Consider the following 12,543-nt stretch of genomic DNA (forward strand, 5'->3'; position numbering starts at 1 on the left):
TTTTCCATACAACTTGCAACCTTTATGATGGGTAGGGCATTTTCCTTTCCCTCCCTAGCTCATTTATGCTAATGATAGACTTTCTAAATTCTACCCATCATCTGGAGGTTGCCCAGAGGGCACAGTGGAGACAACTTATTTCAGGTATAATACAAAAAAAGCAACTTATCAACCGGAATAAGTCATTCAACTCACCTCCGTCCTTGACCCTGCCACAGTGAAAGCCCTTGCAAAATATACATCTTTAGTGGGAAGGGATTTTTGGATGAGTCTGCTGTTTGAGAAGCCTTTTGCCCAAGTGAACACCAGGTTGTATTCCTCACTGCTTCCTGATATGAGTTAAATGGATATCTTATCTTACAGCAGCTGCTCAGATTAGGTAGTCCCTTTTTCCAAACAAAGGAAGGAAATATCTGAGGAGTTCTTAGCCAGAAGATCATTCTGCCTGGCTGGAGAACAAAACCAAAAAGCTGTCTATAAAGCTCTGGAACAAGCACACTCAGATTAATGGTAATTGCTAAATATCAAGTTCTAGGATATCTATTATCTATCTTAATGTCCTTCCATCTCCAGTAACTGAAAAAATATACCTTATTCTTTTAGAATACACATGTTTTCAAAGAGTACTGTGCTTTGAGTTCATATTTTTTTCCTTAAAAAAAAAGTTTTCCCCAAATACTAGGAAGAAGTTAGGAAATGCATATTTTTTTTCAGACAGATAAATATGAGGGATCTATGTGACACTGAGTGATTCATAAGAACGGAAGTGACAATCCTACAAACAGAAAACAGTATCCAACAAGAGCAAAATAATAGCAGAGAAGATATCTTTCCTGGTTGAATAAATGATATTCTCTCATGAAACCAATTTCACAAATGTCTTTGTCACTGAAATCTACTTCAAAACTACTTCAGCTGCAGCACTAAGTTCAACTTTTATAAAACTTGTCATCGAATGAGGGTTCAAATCTGTGACCTTGTCAGAGTAGGATCTGCAACTTCTTATTTTATGTTAAGTACTCAAAGCTGACGTAATCATTGCTTGTAAAGTATTTACACTGTAGTTCCCCAAACATTAATGATAACTCCTCTGGTCCCTTAAAAAAAATCCAGACAAATGGTTTGCATTTCGAAGCAATACTATATAACAAGCAAATGTGTGTATAAAGAAAGTTGAGGAGAAAATCCATTTCAACAATAAAACATATTTCATTTTCAAGTTCCTGAGATATTTTTTAAAAGAAGGAGCAGAACAAATAGGCAAGGAAACATGAAAGATATGTTGACAGAGTTACAGTAAACATTCAGCAGGATATTTAAAGTTAAGACGATGCTCGCATTATGCCTCTAGTAATGGCATCCATTAAGGATTCCTTGGGCAGGTTTTCATTTCATCTTGAAAGCTAAAGATCACTATAATCTTAATTTAACACGCTGTCTCTGGTTGTAATACCTACTCAGAATGTGAAAAGTCTTATACGGTTAGTGCTCTTTTTATTTGGCATTGCATCAAACAGTTCAACAGACAACACAAGCTTTCTCTCCAAACTTGCAAAAACAGTCACTCACAAGGCAAAAATGCCATATGTTACCCACTGCCCCCCAGTCTTCTCATGTATTTGTGTATTAGACTATGGGAAGGAAACACAATGCCCAGGTCCATCTGGCTTGTTTCCCTAAGACTGCCTCTCTAGTTCCTGCAGAGTGCCAGTCATCTCAAGAAGTGGCAAGGTTGAGGTAATTGTCTTCTTTGGGTACTCTGGAATGGCATTGCAGAGAAGCTGCTCTCACTTTATTTGCAACAGAAGCAGCCTAAGGAGACTTCCCAGCTGCCCTAAACAAATAAGTCAATTCTCTGAAGTATGACCACATAAACACTCCCCATTTATGAGATAAGGGTGTACAGCCACAAAGTATATTCCTTTAACATGTATTTTCAGAAGATCTGGTTGTTGTCTTCAATATGGAGTCCATTTGGTACCTGCCATGCATTATGCAAGAAAAAATGAAATTACCATTAGTTGACACGTGCTGTTTCTGAAACTTCTGAAACTGAAAGATTTATTGGCTCAGCTTTTGCCATATTCACAGCTCCATTCTTTTCCAAACCACGCAAGTTTGAGAGAAACCCTCAGTACCGCAGTTTTTTGTACACTTAGAAGTTGCTTATTTTCATTTAGCTCTCCATTTTGTTTACCATTATTATCCTTAAAATTCAGCCCCAATGAGAACTGCTAGAGGGGTTACCCACACTTCTCATCTTTCACTGATCTTTTAAATATTCCTAGACTCTCCAGAGAACTGAGAACAGGAGCTTAATTCAGGTACACTCAATTGCCCCTGCAAGCAGCTCTCTCCATGGTTAGAAGAGGGTGATTCCCTGTCTGTGGACCTCAGTTATATGGTAGAGTTAAGTACAGGGAATACCCTTCAGACTTGGTATGGAACAGAGCTTTTCTTTTATTTAAGGCATAATTTTGGTCCTGTAGTCCCAGGTAGCAGCTATTTAAAAATGATTTAAAAGCATGTGATTTGTATGCTACATTCCCTCTCTTTCCAACTGTTTTTACACATTTTGTGTGTTTTACTCACTTTATAAAAATCTGGTGTTCATGTGCAGTATGAATATGAAGCCACTAAAAATGTGTCAGGGTAAAATTGTATATAATATTTCACCAGTCTTCAAGAGCAAGGGAGAAAAATACTGAAGTGTTTGGAGTTTAAGAACAAAATAAAAAGAACACTTTTTATTTCCCAGTTTACCATGAATTTTCAATGTCTGAGATGGTGGTTTGAGGTACATTACCTGATGTTTTAATAATACATGCAGTCTGCGAGCTAGTGCTCACTATTGTCTAGCTTGGTTATTCCTGGCATTTTACCCTAAGGCTCACCTTCTCCATGGGAACCAACCAGTAACTTCTCTATTTGAAAGACAGAAACTAGTATCTAAAAATGTGCGAAAGTCATTAAATAAAAGGATTTTTTAAGTTGTAACTGGCTTGCTACAAATTCCAGCAGTGGGTCAAAGGGTGGGAGAAGGGGAGGTGGTATGTGGTGTCTGTGCATCACGTTCGGACTGAAGAGCACTCTGTCACTAAGGACAGTGTGTCTGCCTACTAGTGCATGCTCCTGACAGCATCTCACAGCACCCTCCTGACTTCTGATGGAGCTATAAATTTGAAATCTTCCCCTAAATTGATCATATACCATCCCTCTACAGTGAGCTCTTCACGGGTAGTGATTTACAGGTAGTTCTACAAAGATGTGCTACCTTGAAGTGTGCCTTGATAGAAGAGCAAAAACAGAAGAGGAACTTTGAAAGCTACTGTTGACATCACATGGAAAATAAGGAGGTGATTGGTGACAGCCAACGTGGCTTCACTAAGGGCAGATCATGCCTGACAACCCTGGTGGCCTTTTATGACAGGGTTACAGCACTAGTGGGTAGGGGAAGAGCAACTGACACCATCTACCTGGAGTTGTGCAAAGCCTCTGACACTGTCCCCAGCCTGCTCAAAGCAGGGCCAACAAGATCACAGCAGATAGAGCCACAATTGCTCCAGATCTTTCCCAAATCCCAGACACACAATATTCCCCACATCCCTATGGGAACTTTGTTGTTGCTGTTGCTTTTGTGTCATTCTCTTGGTCTCTTGGAGAGCATCTGCAGCATACCATTTCAGCCCATCTAAACCACAGTCCAGATAGGGAAGACTTTGGGAAAGGATTACCTCCCAGTTGCTATAATATGCACCATCACCCACACATATCAAACTGATTCGTCTATCCTGGGAAAGGGATGAACACCACAAACTCCATGAAAACAGTATGTATGTGTCCAGGCATACAGATTTCATTTTCCCTATGACTGATGAGCTATCTACAATTTAAGCCTTTTTAGCTCATCCCTCCTTCTTGCACTCCCCAGTAAGATGCTTTCCAAGGATAAGAAAAATCTGTTTTTCACCAGATCTCTTTTGTAATTCTGTTTTTCACAAGGAACAAGTTTCAGGGACTTTACTCACTTCCCTCATTTAATTAAGGTCATCTTAATTAACTCTAGTGTCTAGTTCAGCTACTGTAGGTGTCTCCTCCAATTTATATTTAGATTTCTTCCAAAATATTCAGAATCATTCCAGAGAAATGTTGATAAAGAGGAAAATTACCAGAATTGTATAACCTAACTCACAGCAAATATATTGCAGTGGCCTACCTGCATGTATGCAGAATAGTGAGTAAATCTATATCAGTATTTAGTTTTAACTAAGATTTTAGCCTCTCATAATTTGCTTCTGCCTTGCCCTGAAAAGCCCCATTAGGTTTAGGTTCTACCTAAACATAACAGAAATAAAAAACTACTATTACAGAACCTATTTGCCCATTGTGAACTATTAGGAACTATTTGTTTTGTCCTGTACTAGCACCTTAGCACCCATCCAGACCATGCTCATTGTAAACCATCAGCCCATTCTCAAGATGCACACTTCTAGCTTTAAAATGAGAACCTTAAAATTGGTATAGGAAAGCAAGTTATCATTTAAGCATCATTCATTTTTTTGACGTGTATATTTATGCAAGAGATAGATCCAACACCCCACTTTTCAGCACTCTATGCATCTGGTATTATGAAACAATTTTTAGAGCTGTTAGACACTAAACATCTAGAAAGATTTTTAAAAGGCTACAGCTTAAGAACATAAACAGGCTCAGAAGAAAGTGCATTTGAACAGGGGCCACAAATTTTAATATATTTTCAAGTTCTGTTATTAGACTAGAACATGATGCATGACCTCAGACAACTACTTTGTTTCCTTTTTCCTTCAGGTAAGGATGTGTGAATAATGCTTTTCTTGGGGGTACAGAGGTTTCCACACTTTTTGTCTCACATGTGAGGGTTCAAAACCATTCATTAGCTGAACAGTGCAGTAACCAAAGCCTAGGGAACTGCAGAGATACTAGTCTCTAGAGTGGACTTCAAGCTTCCTGAGTTTACTGCATGTATGGTACAAAGGAGATTCTGAAGCAATTTTGTTCCATTCTCAAATTCCATTAACTTCAGTAAATTCATGTCGGTTTCTCCTCTAGGTCATTAATAAGCCCCCAAAGTTGCTATGTAACACTTTGTCTCTGCTTGCAATATCTTACAATTAATTTGCATTTTCTCAATAGATTACTGTTAAGGAATCTATATTTCTTTTTCTAGTCTGCTCACCACCCAGGAAGTCTTTGTTTATTATGCTATACACATTTATTGTGCTTATTTGCTGACTAGTGTCTACTTTGTTTTCCCAGTGATTTTTTGGGGGGTTAGAAAATATCATTCTGGCCTCTCCTCCAGCCTCACAGAACAAATTGTACTGATGCTCTCTCTGCCTTAAACTTCCAGAATCTTTACGTCAGGCCTAGACTTTAGTAGCATCACTGCAACATTGAGTCTCTGTGAAATATCTGAGGTGATACAGGAGTCCCCACATTGCAGGATCAACCTGGCAGCCCACCTCTGCCACCTCCACAGGGGAAGGGGAAGTGTGATGAGCACCTTTCTGCTCCTGTTCTCAACACCTTGGCAGATATCAGCCCCTGGCAGCAGGCAGGCAGTAAAACCATGCTAAAAACTAGCCTTGCTCACTCCTCTGATGCAGCCAGTGGATTGCTCACTCCTCTGATGCAGCCAGCCATTTGGCATCCAAGCCAGAGGGGCTTGGATGCCAAATGGTGGCTGGCTACTTGCTGCTCTTCTCCTCTGCCAACAGCACTCTGTGCTGATGCTGACTTGGAACAAGCAGCATCTACACACTTGCACCAGCTGGTGTACAACCGAGGGTTACAGTATGCTGCCTATATGTTGGATGACAGCTTTTTGACCTAGGCATCCCCTGAATTATTTGGGCTGATACAAGCACCTGAAAAAAATGTGCTGTTTCACACAACAAATCCCAAAGACTCATCCAGTCTGCTGCCTACCTGGAGTGAAATTCAGCTTTCTTATACTGGGCAAGACTTCCGTTTTTTAAAGGATGATTTATTTTGTCCTAAATAAGTTTCTTTCCTTTCCTTGCCTTGTCATGTAAATGTAACTCTCCCTGTACCATCCATTAGGATGCTCTTAAAGTTTCCTACCATCTTAACTTTTTTTTGTATTCACTTTGCTTTTCATTGTGCTTTTCTTTTTTTTTTTTTTTTTTTTTTTTTTTTTCCATACTGGTAACTTATAAATATGTCCTTTCTAAGTTCACTGCCATTGCACTTTCCCTAAGGGAGTCATGCAGCAAATCTAATTGTACAGTGATCAAAATTGCCCTGTGGAGATTCTAGACTCCCTGCCTCTATTAAATCCTGACTCCTACAGAAAAGCCAAGAGTCATCTCCTGTCTTGGAGGCATCAAAAACAAAGCTTTCAGAAAAAGTTTAAGGTGATTTATTTCTGTGGGTTTGTTTTGTTTGTTTGTTTTGGTGTCCTTTGGGTTGACCAAGGCCTACTTGTTTTGCATGCTGAATTATTCTGAAGCCTGTAACATAAATTCCTTTAAAGGGGGTAATGGATCTGGGAGCAATGTCTCTAATTATCCCTAAACTGCCCAGAAATATTCTGTCATTAGGGTAGAAAAATAGCAGCTGTGTAGGTGGGAGGAGTGTCTTTATTTTTGCTAGCTTTAAAATATAACCAACTTTGATTACAAGGTTCAAACAAAAAAAAAAAAAAAGAATTGAATGCTGGAAAAAGTCTAAGTGCAACTACCAAGATGACAACATATGCCAATACATGCACAGGGAAGTTATTTAAGGGTTTAGAGTGGCAGAATAGAAATTCCATCTGGAGGAAAAAGGAAAAGGAAGAAGTATTACTGCCAAAGAAAATGAATGCTACCACTGGCAAACACCCTCTAGATGCTAAGATACTCTGCTAACTGCACTTCTGGTGGCTGTTGGTAATCTGTTAAGCAGGCTACCACCACACAAAGCACCCTGTAAATAGCACCCACAAGACAACCCAATGAGAATGATGGCTTCCCAGGCTTGGGTGGTGCTCAGGAAAGCCTACATGACTGCTAGGGGCTTAAAGCAATGCTCACAAGCTGAGACTGCTCCAGAGGTTCTTCAAGACCCAACCAGACTGATTCCAGAAAAGTATACGTGCTGTAATGATGTAAAGATTTGTCCTATGCTATTCTTCTAGTTTCTAATTATGGCCACTAATTAGAGAACCGCTTGTCCAGTAAGAGAGTAAGTAATGCCACCTTGATGACAGAATCACCCATCATAATGGAAATAATCAACCAGGCTTCAGACTTTGTTCTTTTCATTCAGGGCTGGGGTTTGCAGGTGAGATAAGACCTGGGCACCTATATCCCATTAGCAAACTCCAGTATTTGCCTGCAGCTGTATTTGCTATCACATTGTCATTGATTTATGAATTCATCTGACTACAGTTTTGCAATAAACACATTTAATAATTCTCCTGTGAATATTTTAACTCTAGGAACTTGTCATTGATAGCAAAGAGAAAACAAATGTAAGCCACAAATATGGTAAAATAACTTTAAAAGTTGCAAGGTCCACTTAGCGCTGCTGTCATGGTTGTTTGAAGGACGTAACAACCCGAGCAATCCAATCTGGTGGGTGGCATCCCTGCCCATGGCAGGGGGAGTAAAGGGGAGGGTGGAATTAGATGATCTTTAATGTTTCCCAATCCAAGCTGTTCTATGAATCTATGTATATAATCTTGTCTTTGCAAGTGAGATTCCCTATAACAAACACCCAGGCTAAGGTGATTCAAAAACACATCTGACATTAGCATACCTATTTATTATTATTGTTATTATTATTGTTATCATTGTTATTACTATTATAATCATTATTATTATTATTATTATTTAGGAAATATACTGCAGTCATGCCTTGCCCTCTCACTTCCAGAGGACCAAGAAACTGGACAAACTACCAGGAACCTAATTTCACCCACTCACATCCCAAATGAAATATGAAAGTAGCTCTGTAAAATGGCGGATTGGACACAGGAAAAAAAAAAAAAAAAAAAAAAAAAAAAAAAGCGGAGCAATAAAGTAGAGTAATTAAATAAAATAAAAAGAAAAATACCAAATTAATCTATGAAACTTCAGGTGCTTTACCACTCTATTTTCCTTTTATACACACATACAGGTATACACAAATATTTTTAAAGAATTATAAATAAATGAGAATGTAAAAAAAAATGGTACACATTCACATTATAATAGCAAAACTAAGACAGAAGTTTCCTTGAAAGAATTCTCTGAATAATGACTCCCCAGTTTCTATTTCATATCTGCAAGACAGGTGGTCACAGGGGCTGACCTTGGATTAAAAGACTTGCTCAGGTATTTATGCAACTGTTGGCATAAAAATGGTGAAATGAGGTCCTGCAGTTTTGTGCGCACCAACCCTTTTATAGTATCAGTAAGATTCAATGCAGTCATACAGGATCATTTGCCTGGGTTTCTCACAGGCTCCACTTCTTAATATTTAACACGGCCTCCAAGAGCCTTCTTACAGTTGCAGTGTAACCACATATACCTTATACAGTATAAAAATGTGGAGTAAATCAAATAAAAGCCAGATCCTTTGTAAGACAAAATTGGTGTTAAAGATGATTTTCAGGAAATGAACATCTCATTTACTGTTTTTCTTTACTGTCTTTAGTGTGGGCCCAAAATTAAACAGAGCAAATATTTATGATAATTAAGGTATGCTAAATTGCTCGTGTACCCTTTTGTTATGCTGAAACCTTGTCACACAGATCAGAATCCACAAGTCTTCCCCAGCAGAGTTGCTTAGTTAGGCAGCGCTCATTAGTGCTGATTAGGTCTGTTCCCTGAAGTATAGGTCTTTAATTTAGCTGTGGTTGTTTGCATGTTACTGAAGGTCTCAGTTATGAAAGGAACGGATGTACCTATACACAACTTTTCTTCTCTGCTTTTAGAGAAGCAGGACTGGGGAGGAGTACACAGACTCAAATGAAAACAACCACAGATGAATCTGAACTGATTTTTCCATCAATAGGAAGGATTGTGATGACAGCAGTAAATAAATCTATTCACTCTTCATTTTCTACAAAACCAGTGAAAGGCCTAGGAAACAAGTCCTGTGAGGAGCAGCTGAGGGAGCTGGGGCTGGTTAGTCTGGAGAAGAGGAGGCTCAGGGGAGACCTCATTGCTCTCTACAGCTACATGAAAGGAAGGTGTGGGGAGCCTCTTCTCACAGATAACCAGTGATAGGACTAGAGGGAATGGCCTCAAGTTGTGCCAGGGGAGGTTCAGGTTGGAAAAGAGGAGACATTTCTTCTCAGAAAGAGCAGTCAGGCACTGGGACGGGTTGCCCAGGTGGAGTCACCGTCCCTGGGGGTGTTCAAGGAAAGGTTGGACGTGGTGCTTGGGGACATGGTTTAGTGGGTGACATTGGTGGCAGGGGGATGGTTGGACCAGATGATCTTGGAGGGCTTTTCCAACCTTATTGATTCTATGATCTGCACTACGATATACCTTAGTAAATGTATTTAGTCCAGCTTTGAAACCAGTGTCCTGATCCATGTTTTTAATTCAAGAAACAAGAGAAGAAGGAAAAATAGCAAAAGAATATGACAGTAGGTGGGATCAATTCTCCAGTGCCAGCAAACAGGTGAAATTGAATTCATCTTCACATCCAGTGCTATTCCCTGTTACAGACGAGGCTTGTCTTTAGTATTTTTCTGTCAAAGTCCTATACAAAAACAGAGATAGATTCTTGCCTTCACTGGTGCTGCTCTGAGCAGTGCACAATGCTTTTTCTTACAAGACAGCAGCTCAAAGGAATCAGCCGAAAAATCTGTGCACAATGTCTGAACAGCCAGTCACGGGGTGCGGGGGTGAGCAGAGAAGGAGTCCCTAACAGCATTGCCATGTCTGGGCTTTCACATGCTAGATGGACAAGCAACAGTTGATTAACATTTTCTTCTGCATTTTTTTTTGAACTTAAATATATATTTTTAGAGTAAAAATGTGTTTGAAAAGTTGATCTTAATATATAATTTGGCAAGGAAAGCTGCGAGTGGGATAAAAAAATAAAAATCCAATATTAGATTTTTACCAAAACTTTTCATTGCAACAAATATCACTTCTGGACCAGCTCATGAGCATCTGTTGGTCTAAGTACACTTCCATGTATTTGTGTGATTGTGAATATATCCCTCAGGAGGCAGAATGGAATTCTTACTTTGTTATGTCTCATACCTTACTAACACAAAAGAGGTATTGCCTCCACATAAAACAAGCTCCCCCCAAAAAAGTTTGGGGCTCTTAAATCCCTAAGCCTCTCTCCCTACTCTGTTAGTTCAAGTACATATGGATTGTATATTTTCAAGTATATATAAGAAATCCCTACAATACTGGAGAGGTGTAAAATCCATTAGTATAAATAAGGACCAGGCCTTCTTGTGTTCTATATTAATTATCACTTTTACTTTTCTCATTAAAGAGGAGCTCCACTAAGGATCCATTAGAGTGCATTTTTTAATCAAGGCTTAAATTATAGTGCATGCTTCAATCAAAACTATTGTGTGACAGCATGAACAGTAGAAGCTGTATCCAAAGCAGCAAAAAACACTGAAATAAAAGTATATTGTTATGCTAGGCACAGTGTTATGAGATAAATTTGCAAAATATTTGGGTAACAACCAGAGCTATAGGCACATGAACAAACTTTATAAGGTTGATTATTCAGCAAGTTACATAATGTATTTTTTTAATTTTCTAGAATTTTGATAGCTGCTTTTCTCCTAATATAAGGAATCAGATTCCTCATATGCATTATAGCGTCAGACATTTGTTTTAAATTTGTAGGCGTACACTCTCTTGCTATAAATTTCCATTCCCCATTGAAATGCACATGCACACATCTTCTTTTGAAATCTTGTCTTTCAAACAGCTTCTCTCTCCTCATGCAAATCCCCTGCCCACTCACAACCGGGTGCTGCAGCACTGCTCACTTCTCACATTTCATCAAGAACTTTAAAAGTATTTTTAGTCCTATTGATTGTAGGAAAGAAAACCATGACAGAAACCCTCAAAATGCTAACCTGCAGGTGACAAAGTAAAAGACTACCTCTTTTTTGTACTCGACATTCTTTATGTTTAAATCAATCCTAACTTCTCAGTTTTTCATTTTGTCCCCTACTCAGTTCCCATGGGGTTGACTTCTTTTCTGGATGATCGCACTGTCCTGCTGCTTCCTTCTTAAGCTTTCTCACCTCTGAAGCAGCCAGCCTCCTTTGGTCTCACCCTCAGCAGCTCTTTCTTAGATCCAATTCAGCTGCAAAATATTTCTGCTCTCCTCCACCTGTCCTGTGTTAGAGCCCTGTTTTAACATTGGGATGGCATGCTGTGGTAAGCTTGGCCTCAGAAAATAATTAAAAAATAAAACCAACAAAAAAATCCAACAACAACAAAATGATCAAAAAAATTAGCATACAGAGTTGAACAACCAATGAATTACATTACTACATAAATTTGACGTCTCCTTAAAATCTATAAATTCAATAGTCTCTCAGTTCTATTCTTACAAGCAGAGAAACCATTCATTTGCTCCTTTGAAGCCAAAGCTGACTTCTGGAAGCTTGACACTGTGCCTTCTCTCACTATCACTAGTTGAACTCCAGACTAAACAGCACACTTGAATTTCCTCATTGGCAATCCTGAACTGATTATCCTTTTGCACATACCTCCAGGCTACTAACAGTCAACGCCCATCTGGTGAGGTGGCCTTGTGCCAGCTCACAAGCTGGCCCTGCAGCTTAGGTGTCGAGGCAACATCGACAGGTAGCTAGCATAACTCCAACAGCTTCCATCTCCTCTACAGAAACTCTCTCTTCAGTGGAGAGTGATGAAGCATTTCCAGAACATGCCCAGCCATAGAACACACCATCAGGTTTTACAGTAGAAAAAGTGCTTTTGTTAAAATTGCAGGATCATTCTTGTTACCTGGAACTGTCCAGCTGTTCCTAGGGAGTCAATAATTCCCAGTACTGATGAGAAGCAAACAGCTCAGCTGCACTTGTCAACCTGACCCAGAGGAAAGCTCCTTACTCTAGCTAGAGGTACACAGCTTTTATCTATGGAAGCCAGGCTGCAATCAACATCTATTTCTGTGGGAGGCTGATTAGAGCAGCCAATGGCCTGCAAATCTAATTATACAGTTAGGAATGAATGAATGGAGGAAGGACACTGAGTGACTGGGCAATAAACTTGCAAATAACATTCCTTGCAAAGTGAAATAAATAAAAACAATCCCAACATAAGTGTACAAAGTCAGCTTCTGAGCTGACTGTTCCTGCTCAGAAAGGAACTGCAGGATAATAACACCTAATTGCATGAAAATATCAGCTCAGTGCTCAGCAGTGAACATAATTGTTAGGAAAGTAACAAAGAGTAGATTATGGCACTAAATCAATGCAGCATCTGCATTTTCAGCAATGTATAGAGCTCTGATCTCTTCTGAAAAGACATGGTAGAACTGAAAAAAGGGGAGAGA

At 39.2% G+C, this 12,543-nt stretch overlaps 1 long non-coding RNA gene across 1 annotated transcript; it reads right to left on the minus strand.

The window, feature by feature from the left end:
* Positions 1 to 948: 948 nt before the first annotated feature.
* Positions 949 to 12,115, minus strand: LOC311436467. The gene is made up of 2 exons (XR_014692878.1): positions 11,994 to 12,115; positions 949 to 1,981 (listed from the first exon to the last, which is right to left on the minus strand). It is a non-coding gene; the product is annotated as an uncharacterized lncRNA (long non-coding RNA).
* Between the last annotated feature and the right edge of the window lie 428 nt (positions 12,116 to 12,543).

This window comes from Aythya ferina (genome assembly GCF_964211825.1).
Source record: "Aythya ferina genome assembly, chromosome: 4".
NCBI classification, from domain to species: domain Eukaryota; kingdom Metazoa; phylum Chordata; class Aves; order Anseriformes; family Anatidae; genus Aythya; species Aythya ferina.